This window comes from Papilio machaon, chromosome 12 (assembly GCF_912999745.1).
Source record: "Papilio machaon chromosome 12, ilPapMach1.1, whole genome shotgun sequence".
In the NCBI taxonomy this organism is placed as follows: domain Eukaryota; kingdom Metazoa; phylum Arthropoda; class Insecta; order Lepidoptera; family Papilionidae; genus Papilio; species Papilio machaon.
Genome location: NC_059997.1, coordinates 2578297 through 2598070, shown reverse-complemented (window position 1 = coordinate 2598070; position 19774 = coordinate 2578297). Strand labels below are relative to the sequence as shown.

Below are 19774 nucleotides of genomic sequence, written 5' to 3'. Positions count from 1 at the left end.
TCATTAATATATCTGTCTGGCTATTGATCAGGTAATGATGAAAAAAAGATAAAAACAGTAACAATGAAATATATTTTAACTGACAGATAACAGTGACTTTTCCTATGTGTCCGCAGCAGACCTGAAGGTCCGTTACTTGTTCCAGATGCACGGCGGCCCGATTTTCGCAATGTATTTCAATAGAAAATAGAACCTTTAGTAAACAGAGCTTGACGTAGAACAATAGATAGCTTTAATAGAAAATCGGATCGACTGAAATTGTAATAATGATCGAATTGTAATGCTTTTAATTTCACAGTTGTACCTTTTTTTTAATTCCTCCTCAGATTAATTTAATTCTTTCTTGGGCATAAATACGTATAGTTGTGCTATAGCCACTTGCACTTTTGCCACCTAATTTAAAAAAAAGAATTTAAAGTTCTAAAACTGAATTGATACATCTATAAAAAAACACTTCTCATAAATACCGTGTATCCAAAACAAATAAAACAACAATATTTTCTGTACAATACAAGAAAAAATCACTTTGTCCCGATCAAGAAATAAACCACAGCGAAGTAAGACTTGACCTTTAAAGAACCTGTTAGATCACAAGCTATGGCATAAATAGTTTTATTTCTTCTAATGAAAGCCTCTTTCATGTTTTATTTATCTTATCCATAATTGAATAAAGCCTACTTTAATAAAAACACGTACCATTTATTGGGAGCGCCGCATCGCGAAGTGAGAGGCTGGTCAACCTTGGTGCATTCGCTAACACTTCCTTCTAACTTGTTATCGTATCACTATAAGGCTATGCTCACAGCAGACGTATAATCAGCCGCCGACTATGACCGAACTCACGGTAAGCCGAAATTGGTATGGTAGTGGTTCATTTTTTAATATGCCAGCGCAATGACATATAAAATCGGTACAGTGTGTACAAAAGCTGATTTAATCTTCTGTTACAATACACACCCGACGTATTTTCACTACAAAACGACTGAACCGATCGCACTGAAATTTAGCACAGATGTAGAACATTGTCTGGAAGAACACTTAGGATACTTATTAAGAGTTTTTTTAATATCATACGGGCGGAGTCGCGGACAACGGGATACATTTATCGCACAACTACATGACAATAGCTACACTAATATTACAATTATTTAATTTCAGTGTTAAACGAGGTATACACCTTATCATTGTTTGAAGCTGACACACCGTTTAGTTTGAACACACCCTTAATGTTCTCTTTTTGTTCTCATATCGGCCATGTTAAGGATACGTTTAACACGATGTTAGATATTTATTCAATTACGTTGTCACCCAACATTCTTACAAGATTTCTATTAATATTTCCATCATATGTTTTGTTCAGTTATCAATAAGTACGAAGAATTGTTTCTTTGAACTCTTAAGCTGTTTATGTAACTAACCGTGGGTTTCCGAGTCCAATATCTCTGAATAAAACTTATCGTCATCCCTGTCATTATCTTTGACAAAACGTGATAGATATTTTGAACGGAGATTTTGGTTTGGAAACCCACGGTCGGTGTTTTATAACTGAAACCTAAAGGCTAACGTCACCGATTGTTTTAAGATATCTCAGACTAAATATATTCTACCGAAGCTCTGACTTGGTTTGTATAATTATTCTTAAAGAATTATTAATCGAACAACAAAAAAATCTATTCATTTAAAATGCATAAGGATGAATTCGCAAATGTCAAAATGCTATTGATATTTGACTTAGGTGCAAGGCAAACTAGATTCACCTCCGGTTCTTTGTTTCGATTTTATTGCTCATTTGTAATGATCTTTTAATCTTGGTTCATATATAACTTTTAGCAATAAATAATGAATATTAAAATAAGTACGACAACAAAGCTTTTAATATTGCTTTACGTTTAACACACTGAAATGATTTATGCAAAAAATTAAATTTACGGCTAATTTTTAAGGCTAAATGAGGGTATACATGAGCGAAAACTTTAAAAATACATATATCTCTTCTTGCTAGGTATCGTTTGATAAACTAGAAGATTTGAACTAGCATATTTTTACACAAATGTTCCCTTAACAAATAATTTATTGAGATGAAGTTACGATGAAAAAACAGCAATAAAAGATGTTACAGCCAAGTTATTCATATATCTTTAATAAATTTACTTTCTCACTGCGGTACTGTTTTTGTTTCTCAAAAGATCTTTTTTCATTGTATTTAAATACAGTAAGAAAAGTTATCAAAAAACATAAAATGTTATTGATCCGTGAAAAGAAATTAGGTACAACTTAGCCATGAAACAACTTACTTTGTTATATAAATTAGCTTATTTTTTATTTGTTTCTATCTGTAATTTCTCTAAAAATTCATGCCTTATTAATTCTTTCATTAAAAAAAAAGGTTTTTTATCATAATCATTTGAAATCGCCTTAGTTCGTTGAGAAATTAAAAAAATATCACCCATTTTTTGTCGTTTTAGAAACCAACAATAGATGGCATTCGGTCTCAGACTTAAGAGAGTGAATATATTTTTCTGAATGTTTTTCAAAACTACCATAGTAAAATACGATAAAACCCAATCAAATTTTATATTATGAGATTGCAAACGAGATAGCGACCACTGAAATTCACCAAAACATTGTAGCTGCCCATAGACATGGTAATTGCAAATGCGTTGCCTATCTTGAATCGACAGAGGAGGCCTTCCTATGCGTCCCCTCTTTCGTTAAATCCGCTTTCCCTTCCCATACTTTCCTTATAAGGGTGAGGAAGAGAAAAAATTAGACCTCCGGCCCGCACCAGGCGTAACGTGGAATAGCTTCTACTTCGCAAATCTTCTATGTGGTCGTGGTATTTCACCGATCGATCTGTTCTATTCGTGCACCCAATATTGTTGTTGCGGGATCTTCCACTTTCGAATATATAAAGCAAGAAGTGCCATACAAAATATGTATGTGTTCTTTAAAATATATCAAATACATTATTACTATTATTATAGCAGAATCTAGTTGTCATATTATTCCCGTATTAGTCATTTATTTTACCTTAAAAGTACATTAAGTGGGCTGTCAACCGACATCAAACGATAAAAGCAATTCAGCTTCCCACCACATCACTGCTTTTCGATATTTCAACTATATATATTATTTTCTAACGAACTTGAGTGAAAATACATCTATCTATATATACCTATAAAAGAAAGTCGTGTTAGTTACACTATTTATAACTCAAGAACGGCTGAATCGATTTGACTGAAAATTGGTGGGCAGGTAGCTTAGAACCAGGAAACGGACATAGGATAATTTTTACCCCGTGTTCTATTCTTTATTCCGCGCGGACGGAGTCGCGGGTAAAAGCTAGTTTCATATAAACAAAAGTTTTATAGGTTAGTTGGATAATAAAACATTTTAAAAAATATTATGATATTCATTTTAGTATACAAAGTAAAGTTGTATCGAAAATGATAGTTTTAAGAAAATTGATATACTATAAGGAAAAAAATGTACTTTACTATTTGGGAAAAAATCTATTATTAATTCGTGTGTGTTGCAAAACCATGTTTAAGTTAGAACATTCGGGCACCCCGTAATCAATAAACAATTCGTATTTATTATATCAAATCATGTTACGTGTTATGTAAGCCAAAATACTTGTAGATTAGAATCTAAACTGAGCATTATCATCACATGGTATTAAATTGCGCAATAACTGTAACACAAAACTGCGCATGCGCATGCGCGTTCATAAGTAGTGTAATCGTACATAATAGTGTATGAAAGTATAACGACATTATTCACCTGACTCACGACTAAAAGAGCAATTCAAAACAAGATGAAATTAATTAAAACGTGAGCTTTCGCTAATTTGTTATCCGTGAGATCTTTGACTTTGTTAATCAACAACAAAAATATAACTCACGCCCGTGACACAGAGGGGTAGGCAAAGACCACGGATCTCCATTTGGCGCGGTCCTGACAAACCTCTCGCTTCATCTACATTCATACATCTACGTACATGCACGTCGGTTTCGATTGTTTTTAATACCCCCCTACTTAAGTATTTCATCAATATAGATGATAAAAGTCCGTCTTTTACGGCCCCAAACGACACTGACGCTTACTATTGCGTCATAAATTTATTTTGATACACTTCTTTCATTCATCCATTCATGTCTAAAACATCTAAGCAAACCTTTTTCAACTTTACTGACAACATACTCTTTTACAACTTATTATTATCAGTTATTATATTATTTTCCACTCTTAAGCTCATTGATTAGCTAATATTACACATAGGTCTTGTATATAAGTATATTATATGTACGCATAATTACTTTCTTCCAATCCAACCAACTCTTCCAATTTTTATAATTTTTGAACGGATTTTTTTTTTGTAAAAAGTATTAATTTAAATAAATTTTATATCTACTGTGATCAGTATTTCCCATTTTCACTTTTGTATCAAGTTATTAATACTACATCAACAAGATTAAACGTAATTATAATATGTTCTCGGTATAACTCGTTTGCGTATAACTGATATTATTTCGAGAAGCGAAAGGAAGCTGTCAATCTTACAAAATACATTACATAATAGACCTTAATTAATATTTGCACGCGCAAAATCGAACATGAATTGAGAACAACATATCAAAACTTTAATACTACAAGTGCATTGATTATTTTTTAATTACTAAACCAATTTAATATAAACAGTTTCCAATACCTAAGCATAAAATTATCTCTGTTTTTTTAAACAACCAGAGATATGTTTATATACAGTATGTATCAAATTTATTTGAAAAATAACCTCGTAGTGAATTAGGTTTCTAATTAAGTTTACTCATGTCGTATTAAATGAAAGGAAAAGGTTATGGTTAATAGACAGAAAAGCTTGATTACTTGGCAGTTATTAAATTAAACATCATATAAACTCCACTAACTTTGAACATCTGATATTCAAAGTTTACAAACGTATTCGCAATTATTACAAAAGTTAAAGAGTTAACATCTGACATAATGCGAACTTGCAACGTGTCCTTTTGGAACAGTCAGATCAACATTTCGTTAGCCCTGTACGGAATTTGCCAACATTACTGTCCTTATAAGTAATGTATTAAATAATTTTCTTGATATTACTTATTTGGCTCTTTCGGCCTTTCATTCCAATCATGTTTATGTAACTTGTATAAATAACTGTTCTCTTTACTTCTTACTGCAATATTTAAATTTATGATATTGATAATATTTAAATCAATTTTATATCATGTAATACAATACTTCAATTTATTTAAGTGTACTCTATTTAGGCTATCATTCTTTAATTGTATAGTTTGTTTGCATTTGCTTAAATATAGCGCAAAAAAGAACACCTCCAATTATTTTAAAACTAGCCGACGTCCGCGACTCCGACCGCCAGGAAATAAAAAAGCCTATGTTTTCTTCTAGACTATGTTTTACCGAGTTCCATGCAGCCGTTTAAAGATACCTTCTAACAAAAATTTATCCATCCATACATCCAAACATTCACAGTTATAATATTAGTAAAATAGTTTAACAATACGAACCACATAGACAAGTTACTTAACAGTTATTGAAACTATTTTCAGTATGTAGTTATTTCTCTTTTTCTGTCCATCTGTCTTAATATGACTCTTTCTCACCCTCGTGATTAAAGTTATTAATTTAACCTGTCACAATTCGCATTTAGTTCAGTGTCAATATTGCTTCAATTTAAATAACTTTGTCACTTAATACTATTTCCTATAAATTTATTTACTCTAAAAGTAACCATGTCAACAAAGAAAAGGTACCAATTCTCTCCTACATTCTGTAATCAAAATTCAACGATCCGATATAAAGTGCTTGAATATGCTCTTATTATACGAAACGGAGCGAATCTCCGAAGTATCCTTAGAGGCTGTAAACGGATTAGTGCTCGAGACCCGAGTGGTATGCAGATAAATGCCACACTAACGCCCCGTACGGTATCACAAATGTCAGAATCGTGATTACTGCATGCAACATTTCGTAAACTTGATACATACTTTGGAAGTTTGATTTTATCATCATTATTTGTTACAATTTTAGTCAAATGTATTAAAGATATTAAATCTCAATATTGAACGGTTTAGATATACAGTGAAATCTGGTTAAGCGAGAATTCAAGTGACTGTGATACTTCTTTCTCGCTTATGGAGGTTGTCCGTCGGGACCGAACAATGACTCTCGCTTATAGATATTTCTCGCTTGTCCATTCAACTGTAAATGTATTTTTGTTTTGTATATTATACATTTTGTAAGATTTACTTTCATATGAAAATAATACTTAAAAATTATGTAATTGTATCAGAATTAAAATGTCACATTTATTTTGTTGAATCGTATTCGAAATTACATTACTTAAAAACAATTAAGAAAAAAAAATTAAAAGCTTTTTGACACTTATTAACTAGATATATAATAAAACCAGCTTACAAATTAAATAAGCTTACATTACAGTGGATTTCAACTGCCAAAACGTATATCTTTTTTAAAATATTCTAAATGCGAATGTTTAGATAGATGGATGCATGTTTGTTTGTTAGAAGGTATCTCCGGAACGGCTCAACGGATCTTGATGAATGGCACCGATGTAGATCATAGTCTGGAAGAACACATAGGTATTACGTTTCTTTTAATGTCGGGTGACAGTTTATACAAGTATAAATTGTCCTCTCTCTTATTTTCTTGAGATAAAATGAGCTACAAAAAAAATTTATGAAGCTTCGCTGTTGATAACACAGTTAAAGCAAAAGAAGTCCGATAAATTCCGTGTATACAATTTTATATTAAAATTTATACTTTAGTATAGCAACATTAATGTGGCTTAATGCAAATTCCCTCTTAAGTTTAGTTTCTAACCGGGTAACATTAGAGTTGACCGCGAAGATTCTCGACAATCCGACTAATGCACTTATAATGGTAACATTACGTTATGTACTGACAGAGAAAGTCACTAAGGTCGTATTAACCTGAGTCTACATTTTATGATCATGTTTCCTGTTCGGAAGTAGCCCATATATACTTTGAAAGTAAATATTATTGCTTTTAAATACACAATACGATACAGAAATATAATTAAAATAATTCAAGCAATACGAATAATAAAATCAAAACTAAATACAACATAATATAATTAAATGTGTTAAGATTTATATTACTAGCTTTTTCCCGAGACTCTCTATAAATAATAATAATTTTATCTTACAATCAAAATATAACTGTATATTATTCCATAACTTAAAAGAATAACGGAAATAACCGTTTGAACTTGAAATTAAGCTCGTTTAACATTTAATTTAATGCCTCTGAAGTGATTTCATGGTCTGAAAACTACCAGTCGTGTACTGACCACTTAAAAATCGGTATTACTTGTTATGGAGGTACATTTAATGACCAGCTTAAAAAGATACTAGATGTGTATTATATCACGTCGCGATATGGTTCCGGATATAACAGTCAATCTTCTTGTATTATTTAGTATAAGGAATTCTCCTTGGTCACGGCTGACCTCGTATTAAGGTAGAAAGGTATCAAGTTCAAATTGTCGACTCTGTCTTAATCAATTCATAAACATTCATAGGTTTTAAATTCCCAAAAATTTAACACCTTTTTATAGATCTGAATTAAAATAGTAATTTACTGCTAATATTAGAAAATCATACAAGATAACATCCAGTCTAGTTAATCTTTAAATATATAGTCCCGCTGCGTTCCTTTGGAGATCCCGGGACTCTTACCAGTTGCACTTGAGGATGGCCACCGACAGGGTTTTAGTAAGTCAAATCTCACATAACCCTGCCTTTCTCCCAGAAGACAGGGTATCTTTTGAAAATTTCCCCTTCGAAAAAAAAAGTAAATCTTTACATATTTAAGATATATAATTTTTTGGAGTTTCTCCTTAGTCAGAAATTTAGTAAAGATTACAACAAAATATTCTGGTTATTTCGAATTCGACATGAAAAGCTAAATAGCTTAATGAATTATTCATAAAAAAACCTTAACAGTACATACAGTATGTCAATAAGTTGTAAAGATGTTAGTAACTTCGAGTCACAAACAATCTGATTAGCGACGCTTCACAAATTGGTCGGTCATGCGAGATTTCGCAACGTATGGTTCCTTTTCTCAAAACAATACACACACATTTTGTTAAATGTGACAACCAAGGATATTTACTTCAATAAAACAGGCATAGATTAAAAGACGAAAATAGTACACAGAGAACATTTTATTGTAACTTGGATCGAGTGGGGTTCCCTCAAAATGGAACGTCAGATTCCCAGAAATTCATATTAGAGAGTTTTTTTTTTGTGACTGTGTTGTCACTGTTTACCTTGAAGAGGTATTTACCGCTTCACCGGGCTTGATGTGGCCAGGCGCAGAAGAGTAACTAGGCTCAAGGGCTCCGTCAGTTGCCTCGACTCGAACTGTTATTTCGTTACATTAGAGAGTAAAATAATTAGTTAGATTTGCTTCGTGATTCTAACAGCGCAGAGGGCCTAGCACGTACATTTGCGAGAAAAAGTTCGTAGCATCGTCGACAACATTTGTATTAGATTTGTACAGCGGCCTATCGGGCGTAAAGTACAACGACAAATCTCATACAAATTTCGACACATTTTGACGATGACTTTACGAATACTTTCATTCAAATTTTCGTGCTAGGCCCCCTGGTCATTAATGATGAAGATGATTAAAATAATGATATCGATTCATATTAATGAGCACTATAAAAGAATTTGAGCTTTTATCATTTTAATGCCGTAAAATTTTCACATACATTTTCTTATTTTGATAAGTAAAGATGAAAAAGGCTTACCCAAATTATGTATAATTAAAATTCAGGAGCACCAAAAATATTTTCTCCAACAATAAATTTTGCTAGAAATTCCGTACGTAAAAACCTTTCGTTGTTCAAACATCGGTCCTTAATTTACCGTTGACTTGTGCGAACCGTTTTCCACCCGTTCGTTATTTTAACGGTTCGTCCTTGAATATAACAAATGTTATTAGCATTCATTCGCATACGAAAATAAATACAGGGCCTGTAACGACCCCAATACCTCAGTCACGAACTTCAAATACACTGGTCTTTTTTTTTTTCGTTTTATTATTACTTTTAACCTGGTTGTCTGTTGCCAAATGGCTAACATAAAACTTTATTTGCATAACATATAGGACAGAGAAGATTTCTAGATCCAAATTAAAATTACACATCTAACGTATTTAATAAAATTAAAATTTTACTCTATTTTAAGGCATACAGAAGGGTAGTTCATCTTTCCAGTCCTATCGTATGGAAATGCCGGTAACGGGCGAGCCAATTTAATAAGCAACACTTGACATCTATACATTTTAGCTTCATAGTAAAGTGAGTGAAAAACATCGATTAAAGTAAATGAATTGATTCGGACTTCAAACATATGTGAATCAAATTCAGTTGTTATGAAATATTCACATTTTTCGTTCGAATTTTTTTAACACCTTTTGTGCTTAAAAAGAAAAAGACTTCGCTGACGCAACTTTGTAACGACGTTCGATTGACATGGTTACAATAAATATATAATCGTGATTTGAAAGAAAAGTAAGCAGTTGTGTTGTTCTAATTTCAAAAATATAAGTAATATTTTATATGCGCCGTTACAAGGTTACGTTGTTGGATTTTGATGAAGTGTCAAATGTGGCATATTTTAATGGCGCACATATAGCTAAGAATTTAATATCATTCAATATTAATAAACTTCTTCATAACAATACAGTTCTGATATTTTGATGTCACAATGTGTTGGGATAGAAATAAAAATTGTTAAAATTTAGAGCAATAGAATAGAGTCATTAGATACACGATTTATGATTAGACTATTTGTCGCCCGCGACTCCGTCCGCGCGGAATTAAAAAAAAATTATAAGTAGCCTATGTGTTTGTCCAGACTATGTCCTACATCTGTGCCAAATATTAACAAGTCGAGCCGTTCCGGAGATACCTTCTAACAAACATCCATCCATCTAAACATTTACATTTGTAATATTAGTAAGGTTTACGTAATGTTTAACTAAAACTATACGGTAATTTATCATGTAATCCGAACTTATGATTACACTTGTATAATTGAATGGAAACATGTTTCCACCAACCAAAAAACTTACTAATAGCATCATTTATAAACTGTCATAAGTTACTGTCACTATGCTAAACTAAAGCGAAGTTTGTAGAAGTTATTTTACATGATTTATTAGCAGTTTCGTAGTAACATATAACGCATGTTTTTGGCACTCTAATTTGTTTTTATACATTCAGTTAAATGATTTATTCCTTTAATAAGTAATCAGAAAAATAAATTACTACACAAGAATTTTGTACATGTCATTTGACATACGCAAATTGTTTTTTTATTAATGTTGAAAAGATTTTTACTATTATTTCTAACAGACTTTTTGGAACGAAGTTCCTTATCGCGCGTTGTGAAAGGGGGCTAGACGGAAAAAATTCTTACGAAAAGTTGTCACGACACTTTTTGCTATAGTAACCATGGCAACGACGTGACAATATATAACGAAAATTCATAGAAATAAAATGTACTTCTTGTGAAGACTTAAGTTTTTTATGCATAGAATAAACATTGGTTCCTTCGCTAATTAATTGAAAGGAACTTCGTTCCATCCGGGTGTCACTTGACACCTCTCAAGTTTTTTTATTATTAGAAAATTGCTACCTTATAGTTTATTTTGTTTTAGTTTTTGATGCAGCTACGTATCTAGTTTTGTTACGCATATTAGTTGTTTAAATTTCTGGAATAAAATAACATATTTGTCATGCTGTAAATTGAATAAAGCAAATTCTACTAAAGTACACGACATTCAAATAACAATTAAAAAATCAATTACGACTTTCACGAGTATCTATGGTCAGATATTGTTACTTCGCTGATTGTATAAAAACAAAACGATTTTATTGAACCAGTAAGTACACGGTAATTTGAACTATATCAGAATGTATTAAAGATGATTTTTGAATACAGCTATTTTATCAAATTAATTTGTCTGTTAATAGTGTTGTGTAATAGATACAGCGGATAGACCTTCCTTTGACATTTGACAGGAAATTAATATTCGATAAAGCTGTCGAAATCCGACATCTTTAGTGAAATAGTTCGCTTGGAACGTCTGAAATTGCACAGTAAGAATTATGTACTAATGAAGTAACCAAGCCATCCCATGACAATATTATGAAATCCTTTTAAATATAACGGTAAATTATCATTCTTTACTGAATGAAAATAGTGAGTGAAAAAACACCAGTAGTACAGGTATGGGGTACAATACACCGGACTCACGGTCCGATGCATTCGTGCGTACGTCTCGTGGGCTTCGAGCGTAACGTATATGAACTTTATTTCATTTCCACAAGACCTATATTCCAATGGGTTTCACAATTAGTACATGCCGCGATATACGATACGATACCAAAGGATATCCGAAAGCCTTGATATTCAATGGTTTTCGACGGATCCGTGACGCTGTGAAATTGGGGCATCGTAAAATCGAAGAATTAAAAACAGTCCATTTGAATTTCTGTTTAAAGCTTTAATATATAAACGACATGCATGAACATTCCTCTCGAAAAGTTAGGCAAATACTAAACTAAAATCGTATTACTCCAAAACTACTATTACACACTGTTTAGTTAATTGCTTTTTTAACCCTTTGACCGCCACTGAATGAAATTTCTTGGAATAATCGACAGAAATTTACACTATTTTAAGTGATTCTTTAAGGAGCTTTTATATAAAGAGCTGGATTAGCCTCTTATTATTGGATATTTAAAATCTCTTTTTCTAAATCTTATAGTCTTTATGCGCCCAGATGTAATCATGGATTTATTGGTTTAAATAAATTTATTCGTCTGGCTGAAAACAGTTTTTCTTACTTCGCGTTAACAATGTAATAAATAAGAAAAAAAAAACAAATATATGTATTTCTCTGCTTACCGCATTACGCTAGATGTTAATCGTCAGTGAACTTGAGAAACATTGACAGCTAATTAGGGGACGACATATTTGTTAATAGAAATAGAGCTCATTTGTGGAAACCAATTAAGGAATCAATCAATCAATGGCTGCGTCACTACTTGATGTATTGCGGGGATCGCGGCTAATTTATTGTAATATCTGTATCTACGAGTACCTATATATCTTGGTAAAAATGGGATTTAACATTGGAAAGTAATATACAGTGGAGAAATTACTATCTAATCGTGCTATAATAATTAGGAGAAACATTCTTCACCTTAACATAAAAAAGTTAGACAGTGTTTCTAATACATTTTACCTTAAACATACGTCAACACTTTTCTTCCGTAATACAAGCGCCCGGCGTGAATTTTTGTCAAATCATGGTTATTGAAACATTATTATACGTAGGCTTACGAAATGCGATCTTTACCAATAATCGTTCCTTGTGAGTACTGCAAAGGATTAGAACTTGTTTGCGGCGTCAGTTTTTCCGTCCTAATACGAAGTGGGGGCCTTCAAGAGTAGAGTAAATAGACATTTACAGAGCGCGTACCATCTTTAGACCAAATCATTACTTCATCAGGTGGGATCGTGGTCAAGCGCTAGTTTATTCAAAATAAAAAAAAATGGAGTACTTATACAGAGAGCAGTGTGGCGATATATATTTATGGTGTAACATATTCATATCATATTCACCACGTTGACGTCAATAATTATACAATCAGATATGAAATACATAATAAGTACATGGAAAAATTTGCAGACACGTAATAACAAGATTGTAGAGAACAGATGTCACTTCGCCAAATGATTGCGAAATGTCGGCGATTGACCTTTACAAGTAACGGCTAAGATCCGTGCCAATGCCAACCACTGGCAAAAATGCTTTGATATGCCACAAGACGTGGCACTCAATTACAATTTATATTTCTATTATAACATGCCACTCAATAGTATTATTGTGCTATACAATAAAATTTGATTATTTACGTCAAGTCTATTTAAAAAATAAGTAAAGACTAGAATAGTATTTGCTGAATCAAGGAGTTACAGATTAACTGATTTAAAACGTTACTAGCAACGAAAACATTTAACTTTATTTGTTAATTTTAATTACTAAGTAAATGCTCTTCGACCCAAATTGTGGAAAAATCCACATAACAGTAGTTACACTAATCTATATATATAAAAGAAAGTCGTGTTAGTTACACTATTTATAACTCAAGAACGGCTGAATCGATTTGACTGAAAATTGGTGGGCAGGTAGCTTAGAACCAGGAATAGGACATAAACATATAATTTTTTTTATTCCGCGCGGACGGAGTCGCGGGTAAAAGCTAGTTTTAAATAATATACAAAATAGTAACATATCAATGTGAAATGTTGTTTGTGTTGGCATTTGTATGCTTAGAAATCAGTACTATTATAATGAAACTAATATAAGCAAATATTTCGTATGTCCATTAGCGTTTGTAATAGACAACAGTAATCGATTACAATCAATGGTAAATAACAAATCGATTATGCTGTTATTCGATTATCAAACACTGTAATTTGACGGGTGTCAAAAGGCATAAGCTAAAGGCCTACGCTGTCGATATCTCTCGCCTGTGTCGTAAGTACTTGAATTACAAGTTTTGATATTTAACAATCGCAAATTATATTTTATACTTGTTCGTGCTACTTTTTACTTACATTATGAAAATTATGGGAAAGAGACACAAGGGGTATAGGCCCAGCTAAAATTTCCTAATCAGAGGAATCAGAACCACCATATCATAGAAGCATATAGGGTTGCTAGGTCGCCAGACCCACTAGCCGGACAGACCAGCCAGTTTGGCCGGACATTTGGGTAGATAGGTCGGACACCCTATATTATTTAGGATTTTGTCTCAGTAGTAATAGGTACACTCTCGTTTGGGAAATGTAAAAAGCCTAATAAAAGCCGGAAAACCGTTGTTTTTGGCCGGACATGCAATCAAAAAGCCTACCTATGTCCGGCTTTGTCGCCTGGCAACGGTAGAAGCATAAGTACTTGAAATTCATTTTACGTCTGTCTTCATATTACTGTGGAAACTCTTCTATCCAACAACAATTCGTGCAATACTTACTGGCATAAAATGTTCATTTTGTCTGTCACAATAAAAGGTACTTGTGAAACATATCGATTCGAAACGTGCAAGGTCAATTTCGAATGATTCAGAAATCGATTTCAAATCGATACAGCTGAATCGATTTCTTCTATGGATACGGACATTGACTGACCGAGACCTCTAACGTTATATAACGTGTTATCAGGTGTTATACCTTGAGAAAGCAACACGTGGTAATCCAGTTGGGACAGATTTCACCGTGACAGACTGGTTTGGACAACATAGCAATCGATTGCAAGTCTCGTCGCGAATTGATTTATCAATTCTTTTATACGTCGTGAACAAATTTCTCCCGCCAATTCGTAACGTTATGTTATAACTCGTTATTATATGTAGAAAGTTTAAATAATTAAGTAATTACTTATATTCCATAGAATTGTTCAATATATGAGAGAAATATAATCACAAATCTCACGCTTGTAATCCAGAGGGGTAGTCAGAGATCACGGATGTCCATTTGATGGGGCCAAATGTACATACCTCCGCAATCCACTTTCCGCCATTTCAGTAGACGGAACGTGTCGGTTGGCGAGCCGCGTCGCCGTCTTTTTCTCCCGGGAATTTACACATATGTACAAGTTGCATCACGATGTTTTCCTTCACCGTACGAACGTCGGATAAATGTACATATGGAAATCGTAATACGAAAAACACATTGGTACATGGCGGGATTCGAACCCAGGACTTGCAGATTGCAAGTCAAGTGGCCCTGAGCCACTGACGTTCTTTAATGTAATATAATCATAATCAGATAAATTAAATCATTAATACTTTGAACTAAATAATATTAATCATTAAATGTTTGTTATTTATTTCACTACATAATTAATATTAAATTTTCATTACTAAAAGTTTCCTAACATTAGTCATAATACTAAAAATCAATCAACTTGAAGAAATAATACTTCAAAATACAATAATAAACTATGTTTGTTAAACCTTTTAGATATCGCCGACTTCATTAATGGCTTTTATCGAGTCCACTGAATAGCAGATGATAATATTGTTTCTGTTAGCGCTTGAATTATGTATTGGCCAATAAATTATGCAAATCGACTTCTAGCTCTATTAGTTTCTTTGACAGTGACACAGTTCCGGCCTCGACGGGCTCATTAAAAACTGTTACCCGTCAGACTCCATTAAATCTTTATAAAGACTGTATAATTCATTAATTAACATTCTTTTATTTAAAGCGAAATATAATATGACCTATCGCAGTATTAATAAAATATTTTATAAAGGTATGGTCCGACAAACTGATCTGGGCCGACAAGATATGTGCTATTCTGTTAGAATAATATTAAACCTGTTTAGCCAGAAAAATTACACACAAGTCAAGGTACAATAAGACAAGGATCTTGTTTTCATAGGGCGCTCATTCGCAGTTACAGCTTACCGGCCCATAGAATTTGCTGAAATAGTAAAGCGACCCCTACCCATAGACATCTGCAATTGCAGATGAGTTGAATACCTTTAATCAACGGAGAAGGGGAAGTACAGAAAGAGGACGTTTCCCCTTCCTATCCATCCTCTCTTCCGCCAAATCCACTTCCCATTTCCATCCTTTCCTTAGAAGAAAGAGGACTAATTCAGCCTCCGGCACGCACCCTCTCAGACGATACGCGGAATTACTTCCACTTCACGCCTGTCTTCTATGTGGTCATGGTATTTCAATGGTCGACCCGGCCCATTTGTGCACTCACCAATTATTATCGTTGTGGGATCTACAACTATTATAAAATAATAAGAAATACGTAATAAAATGTGTAATTGCTAAAATGGAATCATAAAAATTGTAGAGAATATGTTTTTTTGTAACGTGTAGTAAAAAAATAAAATTTAGAGGTAGAATAACGTCAACAGGATGACCTTTACAAATAATTAATTTTGAATTAATCATGAGTCGAGAATGGATCGGTCATCTTCAGATTTATGAACATGTTCTAATGGTCTTGACATTTTGTTACTAAACAAAGCTTTACCATATTTACCTGATAAACGAATGAGGCGTTGACGTCTTATGTTATCTGAAAATGAAAATAAAAAAATTAATACAAGTTTTTACTAAATTTAAAAAAGTGAACTCGTACACAGTAAAATGAGAAAAACCCTTATTATTTTTCACTTCAATGTATGATTTTTAAACAACTCGAAACGGAATAACTTGGACTCTTTATAAAAAAAAAAACTTGTTCACAATAGTTGAACGTTTAATATGACATCATCCACTCAGGTAATATTAAAAAGTTGTTAAATTATGTAACTGGTCTTATTTAATAAATATAGCCTACGGCTAACTAACATAACTATTCACGATTCAATTGAGTAACGTAATACGAAATATTACTTCCAATGAAAGTGAAAATAAAGAAAGTAAAAGGTGATCCGACGAGTCGATTGGCAGCCATTTTGTCAAAATAACGGATGCGGTTATTTTTATAACACCTGTCCGTGTTGTGGGTGAGGCTTTATATTATCCATCCATTTGCTCATCATCTATAATATAGTACGATACAGTGAACATGCAGGTTTTGATTTGTCAAAAAGAATTAGAGAGTATATGTTCTCATCCGAAACATCGAAAAACAATACTGTTTAGAATCAATAATAGAGACTTTACTATGTATATTTTCTACAATTAGATTGACATAAGAAAGGAAGCCTCAACCTACGTCTGACCTGACACTAATTGGTGGCTTACTAAAATAAAACAAAACAAAGGTGCCTTCGAAAACTGTTTCACGGTGAGTCAATGAGCAAAAAACGGTATTTTGACAACGTCGCCTTACAAGGATCAGATGGCCTGAAAGGATCGGAGAAAGTGTACCTATAGAATTACATCGGCCGAGATCTCTTTCATCAGAACATTCCGGTCCCTTAGCCGTCGCGCTTTGGTGGGATTGTCACTAACTGAGATGAAACTCGACGGTTAGGAACTGTAACTGTGTACAGTGACCATAACCATCGTAACAAAAACATTCAAGTCGATTAACATTGGTTTTTTTTCTTCTATTTTTTTTTATTTATTAACGGACATGTTCACGGAATTATGTATTTAATTTAACAACAAAAAATATCTAATATATAAAATTCTCGTGTTACAGTTTTAGTTCCCGTACTCCTCCGAAACGGCTTGACCGATTCTCATGAAATTTTGTGAGCATATTCAGTAGGTCTGAGAATCGGCCAACATCTATTTTTCATAACCCCCCCCCCCCATTTGTTTTTTTTAATTGCACGCGGACGGAGTCGCGGGCGACAGTTAGTTAACATATAAAAAAATGTTACATCATCGCTCAAACGATTTTACATTTTCACAAATACATGGTAAAATAGAATAATATATAAAAAATATTGCTGTTATTATACAAGAAAATCTGTTTCATAATTCAGTGCATTGACTTTGTTTACATGTGATAAGATGCTAGCGGTAAAATACGACATAGCAACTCTTAATGCAGAAATAAATGTCCTAACGACCTCCTTGCAAAAGACCTGCTACAGTTAATACGAATTTAATGAACTATGTGTGTACTATTTACACGGTTGAACTTTTTTTTAATAATTGATAACAATCATAAGTATAGTTGGGTCTATTAGTTTGTTAATTTATTCATCACAAACATACACAAATCTTTCCTCTATATGATATTACTGTAGAAAGATATTTGTACTTAATACTCCGGAGCAGAAATGCTTGTAAATGTTGTAAGGAAATAAGATTACGATGTCTTATGTTTTTTTGCCTATGTCAAATAAAAAAAAATTTAAACTGTTTTCATCATACGCTTACTCTCAATACTTGTACCATACGACCTCATCGACGTTAACGACGCGCAGTTGAGTGATGAATGCATGGCACAAGTGCGGTTGAACTCTACAACGAACGGTTATTGAATCTTAAATAGTTTTATAATTGTATTTATATACTACTTTATCTTACAATAGAAGAATAGTTTAGTTCTATATATTTATTAGTTAAAATTAGGCTTTTTTGGCGTTCAAATGCAAAAAAGTTTCAATGGTTATTTTCTTTGTACTCTCAGTGGTATAATACACTCAATTTAAGACGTATAAATAAAAGTCATAGTTTGCTATAACTGTGATGTAATGTAAAAAAAGAGATTGTGAAATGTTCTCACGATTATAGATTATAGGAAATGAGTATAAAATAGTAAAAAATCAAGTTCAAAGACATGCTAATTTCTACCTTAAATAAAGCGAAAGACTAAAGACATCGAAAGCAAAGCGAGATTCAAGAATCAATTTAGGTAGTCAACAAACTTCATTTTATTTAAATTCAACTAACGTATTCATCGATAACGTTCCTCTACTAATGTTCCAATTTTAAATTCTATTGCCCGGCGCGCTCTGCAGGAATCAAATCGAATAGCTACCATTTTGAAATCACTCGCTTTATTCGTTTCTTTAACATTTCATGTTTTTAACGCCCGCCTTTATTATAATTTCTAAGTGTATGTGTAAAGAAAGTGAAATTAGATCTAAAATCGTCTGAACTCACTGAGATATCGAAATTAAAATATACACTGTATACATTATAGGTTTAATTGAAAACCGGCGCTGAGATATCCTCCACAGCTCATGCCAAACAGTTTTTCTTTTGAATAATTTAAGGCTAAAAAAGGACGTTATGTTTTACAGATATTTTGATCTCAGAAACCCACGGTTAGAGAAGTCAATAAAAGCTACGCATGTTTTAACAAGAATAGATTACTTTGTAAGTTTCATAGCTTAAAAAACTTAAAAGGAAAATTTTATATTTGGTAGCTGTTGTGTAGTAAACAGAAGAATCAAAAAAAGGTGTATTTATTAAACTGTTTATCTACTGCCAAATATCGGTTAAATATTTTAAATTAACAAGTAACACCTGAGATCACATGTTTCGTAAACCTATTTTACATATGCCTGTTGTATTTCTAAATACTTACTTATATTTAAATTGAGCGGTTCTTTTGTATCATGTTACACGTACATATGTTGATGGAACAATGAACATGTTTCTAAACTTTTTCATATGCATGTCGTCTCATTAGTATGGAGCTAAGGTTCCGTGTCAAGCTAGTAAGTTCGTTATGTTGTCTATATACAGTGAAACTTGGTAAAGTGGGACCTGGATAAGTGAGAAACCTCCATAACTGGAACTCATGCTGAGGTCCCAAAACTTTGGCACTGAATTACCTCTGTTAGTGGGACGAGGTAAACCTCTATATCTGGGATTTGTTCTTTCGATTTATCATCATAGTTACCTCTATAACTGAGACAGCGAGTAAATTTTTAATGCATAAACCTCTGTAACTGAGATGACATTGTTTGTTTACTCATTCTTATTCTACCCACAAATTCCACACGTAATTCCAAGTACGTAAGTACAAATTTTGAGCTTCAATTACCTTCAGTTTTAGTTTCGCTTTACTATCATACAGATGTTTATTTGAAAAATGTCAAACTGAAATATTCTGTATTCTCACCTCTATTAATGGAACCCTCTGTAAATGAGACAGATATTTATTTATACCTATATATCTGAGACACTGGGTAAGTGGAATACCTCTATAAGTG

General features: G+C 32.7%; 1 protein-coding gene across 1 annotated transcript in view; it reads right to left on the bottom strand.

Annotated features, from left to right (window-relative positions):
• Positions 1-19774, bottom strand: part of LOC106713815 — a 99449-nt gene that overhangs the window by 52046 nt on the left and 27629 nt on the right. The window contains exon 2 of the mRNA XM_014506688.2: positions 16186-16221. The gene's annotated coding sequence lies outside the window, so the exon portion shown is untranslated. The remainder of the gene's footprint in view (positions 1-16185; positions 16222-19774) is intronic.